Source organism: Pseudophryne corroboree, chromosome 1, assembly GCF_028390025.1.
Source record: "Pseudophryne corroboree isolate aPseCor3 chromosome 1, aPseCor3.hap2, whole genome shotgun sequence".
Classification (NCBI taxonomy): Eukaryota; Metazoa; Chordata; class Amphibia; order Anura; family Myobatrachidae; genus Pseudophryne; species Pseudophryne corroboree.
Genome location: NC_086444.1, coordinates 1,135,692,063 through 1,135,699,294, shown reverse-complemented (window position 1 = coordinate 1,135,699,294; position 7,232 = coordinate 1,135,692,063).

The following is a 7,232-nucleotide window of genomic DNA, read 5'->3' as shown; positions in this document are numbered from 1 at the left end:
TAGTTAAAAAGGCTGACCCCGACCCTTGTGGCCCGGGCACCCTAGGCCCTCCCACATGGTACCCTGGTTACTCCCCCATAATCCCTCACTGTTGCTTACAATGTTACTGATGCAATGCTTTTTCCCTGGCGGTCCCCGAATGGGACCCACAACTTTAGGGATGTTTCCCCGTTTGGGGTGTTTCTTTTTCTTCTCTACCCTCCTCTTTCTTTCCCTCTTCTGGCGACCTCTGCCTGACCTTCCCGTTCCTTTTCTTGCTAGGTCCGGAGGGGTGGCCCTCTCCTGGCGCGGGCGGTACGTTACTGGACCTTTAGGGCAATATGTCATACTCCCCCATGTAAACAGCCATGTCCCTTAAAATATTCTCGGCCAATGTAAATGGCCTAAACTCCTCTAGGAAACGCACCGTGTTCCTGAGCGCCTGCAGACGTGAGAAAATCGACATAGCATTTCTCCAGGAAACGCATCTCACCGGTCCCCATACCCAGCTTAAGGGCAAATGGTTCTCCCAGTCCTACTTTGCTTCGGCAGACTGTAAAAAACGGGGTGTGGCCATATTAGTTCGCCGTAACATCCCGTTTATTCACTCTAGGACAGTGACAGACCCAGAAGGACGTTTCCTCATGGTAATGGGCACCCTCCGCTCAACGGCTCTCACACTGGTCTCCACCTATGCCCCCAACCAAGACCAGTCCCTGTTTTTCGACTGCCTTTCTAAACGCCTATCACGGGAAGCACAAGGAAGCATTATTATGGGTGGCGATTTTAACACCATAATCGACCCCTTGCTAGACAGATCTGCCCCCCCCCCCCTCATGCTTCTATAACAACCCTCCCTCGGGCCTCCCGCACACTTACCACCATCATGAAACATCATGGCCTCTGTGACACCTGGCGTTCTCAACACCCTCACACCAAAGATTTCACGCATTTTTCAGCCCCACACCATCACTACTCCAGGATCGATATGATCCACATCTCCTCTGCCCTCATGCCACTGATTTCGGACACGGGCATTACACCTCTGTCATGGACGGATCACGCTGGGGTCTATCTCCTCATAGATATATACCGCGCGCCGCGTAAGAGATACAAATGGCGTCTGGACGACTCACTTTTACAACACCCCTCAGCACTAGAGGAAACCAGACTAGCAATCACACACTACTTCACCGAAAACACATCCCCCGATATCTCGCTCAATGTTCTCTGGGAAGCCCACAAAGCTACGATTCGCGGAGCCTTATTAGCAAAATCGTCAGCCCTTAAGAAAAAAGCCGCGCAGGAGATATCCTCCCTCGAAGCAGAAATAGCCACCCTTCTATCCAAACACAAAGCATCCCCCAATCCTTCCCTGCTCACTCAGATAGATTCCCTCCGGGGACAACTTAACACCCTTCTTTCCAATCGCGCGGCATTGATCCTCCGGAAGCTGCAACAACGCTTCTATGATAAAATGGATAAAATAGATTCCCTACTGGCCAACAAACTACGCCGCAAGCAAGCGTTGGGTGCAATAGATAAACTGTATTCGTCACGAAGGGGAACCTATACATATGACCCTGAAGTGATGGCCGAAGAATTCCGTTTGTTTTATAGCTCCCTTTATAACCTACCTGACCCACCCCAGCAGTCTCCTGAAGAGACGGGGGGAGTGCGCTCATACTTGTCTGATACTCCCCTCCCAACCCTGTCGGATTCTCAGTCGGAAGCCCTTAATTGTCGAATCTCGGAGGAGGAGACATTAGCCGCCATACGATCAATGCGCTCGTCGGCCGCCCCAGGCCCGGATGGTTTCACAGCCCAATGTTATAAACTTTTCGCGAAGGAGCTGACCCCACACCTAACCTCCCTATTTAACGGTGTTTTTAAGGGAGCCTCCTTCCTACCAGAGACCACCCGAACCGATATAGTGGTAATCCCAAAGCCCGACAAAGACCCGACTAGCTGCCTGAACTACAGACCGATTTCACTATTGAATGTCGACCTGAAGATATACGCGAAAATATTAGCTAATCGCCTGGGGCCTTTGATGCCCGGGCTGGCCCACCCGGACCAGGTCGGCTTCATCCCTGGACGCCAGGCACCTGATAACACCAGAAGAGCCATAGATCTAATATATTCGATTCAAAAAAGGAAATCTCCCTCTCTCATCCTGGCTCTCGATGCGGAAAAGGCCTTCGACCGTATATCGTGGTCTTTTGCCTTTGCAGTCCTTGGCAAACTGGGATTTTCCGGAGAATTTTTGGAAGGGATCAAAGCACTTTACCGCTCCCCATCGGCCCAGGTTATGGTTAATGGTGTCTCCTCCTCCAGTTTTGAGATTGCCAACGGTACCAGACGGGGATGCCCCCTTTCCCCGTTAATTTTCGCACTAGTCATGGAGCCCCTAGCAGCAAGAATCCGCAACAACAACTCTATTCGTGGAATATCCACAGGCCTATCCGAACATAAGATAGCGTTATATGCTGACGATGTCCTGATCTCCCTCACAGACCCAGCCCAATCTCTCCCCGCCCTCTTGTCTGAGATCACCTCATACTCCCAGCTCTCTGGATATAAAATAAATGTTAATAAAACAGAGGTCCTCAACTTTTATATCCCAGCAGATCTCAAACAGGACCTTCAGAACATCCTCCCATGTAACTGGTACACAAAGAAAATCAAATACCTCGGTGTGTACCTGACTCACCATCACCACCAACTTTTCCAAGCAAACTATCCCCGTTTATTGCAGACAATCAAGGAAGATCTGGTGGAATGGTCCAGCTACTTTATATCATGGATAGGCAGAATTAACTCCGTCAAGATGAGCGTACTCCCCCGGCTTTTGTATTTATTTCAGACCCTCCCGATTTACGTCCCTACCTACGTGTTCAAGACCCTGCAACGCCAATCCTCCCTTTTTATCTGGAACCATAAGCGTCCCCGCGTTAGACTTAAATTGCTTCAACGCCCCTCCAGAGGCGGAGGCCTGGGTATCCCGGACTTTAAGAAATATTTCTATGCTGCACAACTTGCTCAGTGCGCACAATGGTGCAACGAGGGAGGGACACGAAAGGTCTGGGTGGGGATAGAGGCAGAGGAAACGGGCCTAGCTACATTATCCTCCCTACTGTGGCTTCACCGGAATCAGCGCCCACGCGCGGCCCTCTCGCACCCCGTAGTAAGCCGTTCATTAGCGACATGGGATCTAACAAATAGACGGTTCAACTTAGCCCCATACCCATCTCCGCTAATTCCATTATTTCACAACCCAGCCTTTCCTCCAGGCATGGGTAAAGCCTCGCATACATGTTGGCGCTCGAGTGGTATATTATACGTTAACGATATTACTTCCAATGCTACTTTCCCACAATTCGCGGATATCCGTGAAGGAACAGTAATCCCCTCTTCGGATTTCTTCCGCTACCTACAAATCAGACACTTCCACTCCACCATTACCACCACCCTCCTCCACAGACACTTATCTCCCTTCGAATACATTTGCTGGAAACGCACCAACACCAAGGGCCTCATATCAGATATTCACATCTTACTCGACGACTACCCCAACACATCCCAAGCCCCCCACGAAGCGGCATGGGAAAAGGAACTGGGAGTAACTATAGACAATGAGGACTGGGTAGATATATGGGACAATGCTGCCTCCAGCTCTATCTATGTGAAAATTAAAGAAAACATATATAAACTACTCTACCGCTGGTACTATGTCCCAGCTCGTCTACACACCATGTTTCCCAACACCCCAGATGGTTGCTGGAGGGGGTGCATGGACAGTGGCTCTTTCTTACACATATGGTGGGCCTGCCCCAAAATTCACAAAATATGGGGTGATTTCATTATATTGCTTTCGCGCTTATTTGATATCTCTATCCCCCCTGACCCCCAATACTTCTTGCTCCCCATGTCCCTCCCAATCCTCAATAGACACCAAAACAAACTATTTCGACATGTAGTTTCGGCAATGACATGCCAAATTGCTACAGACTGGAAGAACCTGACCCCCTCACCAATGCCGGTGATAATCTCCCGAATATGGTATGTCCACAAAATGGAATATATGACCGCAGTCATACGTAACACCTCGAAACAATTTGACAAAGTATGGTCCCCGTGGCTAAACCTACAACAAGCCTCCTCCCCATTTGTAGCCTGACACGGTACCCCGCGGTCCGGCCCGCCTCCTGCCCCGGAGGGCCACCCCTCCCCCACCCTCTACTCCCCCTTCTTCTCTTTCCGACTGGAGGCTCTCAGCCTCACCTGTTTTTCTGCCCCCTTTTACTCGATTTCTGAGTACTCTTTTCTTCTCATTGCCTCCGCTGACTCTCTATGACGGAAGGCCAATCCGTCGCCGAGAGTTCCCCACCGCATACATCTTAATGTTACTCTTTTAAATTAAGGGGAAAACAAAAACAAAAAAAAGGATCAATTATTCTGTTACTATATTTGTTCTTTAAACACCCAAATTGTCCGGGTGCTCTGTTACCAATGTAATCTTATTTTGATCCACCCAATAAATCGTGTTAAAAAAAAAAAGAAGAAGTCTTCACGCAGATTGCAAATCGATGGGAACTGCCACAGGTGGACATGATGGCGTCCCGTCTCAACAAAAAGCTAAAAAGATATTGCGCCAGGTCAAGGGACCCTCAGGCGATAGCTGTGGACGCACTAGTAACACCGTGGGTGTTCCAGTCGGTCTATGTGTTTCCTCTTCCTCTCATACCAAAGGTGCTGAGAATTGTAAGAAAAGGAGGAGTGAGAACAATACTCATTGTTCCGGATTGGCCAAGAAGGACTTGGTACCCGGAATTGCAAGAAATGCTCACAGAGGACCCATGGCCTCTGCCTCTCAGACAGGACCTGTTACAACAAGGGCCCTGTCTGTTCCAAGACTTACCGCGGCTGCGTTTGACGGCATGGCGGTTGAACACCGGATCCTAGCAGAAAAGGGCATTCCGGAAGCAGTTATTCCTACGCTGATAAAGGCTAGGAAGGACGTGACAGCAAAACATTATCACCGTATATGGCGAAAATATGTTGCTTGGTGTGAGGCCAGGAAGGCCCCTACAGAGGAATTCCAGCTGGGTCGATTCCTGCACTTCCTACAGTCAGGTGTGACTATGGGCCTAAAATTAGGGTCCATAAAGGTCCAGATTTCGGCCCTATCCATTTCAAAAAGAACTGGCTTCACTGCCTGAGGTTCAGACGTTTGTTAAGGGAGTGCTGCATATTCAGCCTCCTTTTGTGCCACCAGTGGCACCTTGGGATCTTAACGTGATCTTGGCTTTCCTGAAATCCCACTGGTTTGAGCCACTTAAGACGGTGGAGCTAAAGTATCTCACATGGAAAGTGGTCATGCTGTTGGCCCTAGCCTCAGCTAGGCGTGTGTCAGAATTGGCGGCTTTGTCATGTAAAAGCCCCTATCTGGTTTTCCATATGGACAGGGCAGAATTGCGAACTCGTCCGCAGTTTCTGCCAAAGGTGGTGTCATCTTTTCATCTGAACCAACCCATTGTGGTGCCTGCGGCTACTCGTGACTTGGAGGATTCCAAGTTGCTTGATGTAGTCAGGGCTTTGAAGATCTATGTTGCCAGGACGACTGGAGTCAGGAAGACTGACTCGCTGTTTATCCTGTATGCATCCAACCAGCTGGGTGCTCCGGCTTCAAAGCAAACCATTGCTCGCTGGATCTGTAACACGATTCAGCAGGCTCATTCTGCGGCTGGATTGCCGCATCCAAAATCAGTAAAAGCCCATTCCACAAGGAAGGTGGGCTCTTCTTGGGCGGCTGCCCGAGGGGTCTCGGCATTACAGCTTTGCCGAGCTGCTACTTGGTTGGGTTCAAACACATTTGCAAAGTTCTACAAGTTTGATACCCTGGCTGAGGAGGACTTGGTGTTTGCCCATTCGGTGCTGCAGAGTCATCCGCACTCTCCCGCCCGTTTGGGAGCTTTGGTATAATCCCCATGGTCCTTACGGAGTCCCCAGCATCCACTAGGACGTTAGAGAAAATAAGAATTTACTTACCGGTAATTCTATTTCTCGTAGTCCGTAGTGGATGCTGGGCGCCCGTCCCAAGTGCGGACTTTCTGCAATACGTGTATATAGTTATTGCTTAATAAAGGGTTATGTTATGTTGGCATCCATTGGTTGATGCTCTGTTGGTTATTCATACTGTTAACTGGGTAAGTTTATCACAAGTTATACGGTGTGATTGGTGTGGCTGGTATGAGTCTTACCCGGGATTCCAAAATCCTTTCCTTGTAATGTCAGCTCTTCCGGGCACAGTTTCCTTAACTGAGGTCTGGAGGAGGGGCATAGAGGGAGGAGCCAGTGCACACCAGATAGTACTAAATCTTTCTTTAGAGTGCCCAGTCTCCTGCGGAGCCCGCTATTCCCCATGGTCCTTACGGAGTCCCCAGCATCCACTACGGACTAAGAGAAATAGAATTACCGGTAAGTAAATTCTTATTATATATAAAAGATGCTGTCTTATATATATATAAAACATGCCCAAAGAGACATTAGTCTACTGGGTTCTAGAGTCAACGCTATGTCGATTTCTGCTAGAAGTGTCCTGTGGAACATGCAATGGACAGGTGATGCCGACTAAAAGAGGCATATGGAAGGTTTACCTTACAAGGCTGAGGAATTGTGTGGAGAAGGGCTCTCGGACCTGGTCTCCACAGCTATAGCTGGTAATTCTGATCTTTTGCCTTATATTCCCTCACAGCCTAAGAAAGCACGACATTATCAAATGCAGTCCTTTCGGTCGCAGAATAACAAGAAAGTAAGAGGAGCGTCCTTTCTTACCAGAGGTAAGGGTACAGGGCACAGCTAGTTCCCAGGAACAGAAGTCCTCCCCGGCCTCTACTACATCCAACGCATGACGCTGGAGCTCCGCTAAGGGAGTCCGCCCAGTGGGAGCACGTCTTCGACTCTTCAGCCACATCTGAGTTCACTCACAGGTGGTTCCCGGGGCAATAAAAAATTGTTTCTCAGGGTTACAAGCTGGAATTCGAAAGGTGCCTCCTCGCCGGTTTTTCCTTATCGGACCTACCGGCTTCTCCCCCAGGAAGGGAGATAATATTGAATACAATTCACACATTGTATCTCCAACAAGTGGTGCTCAAGGTTCCCCTCCTGCAACAAGGAAGGCGATATGACTCAACCTTGGCTGTAGTCCCGAAACCGTACGGTTCGGTCAGACCTATTTTTAAAATTAAAAT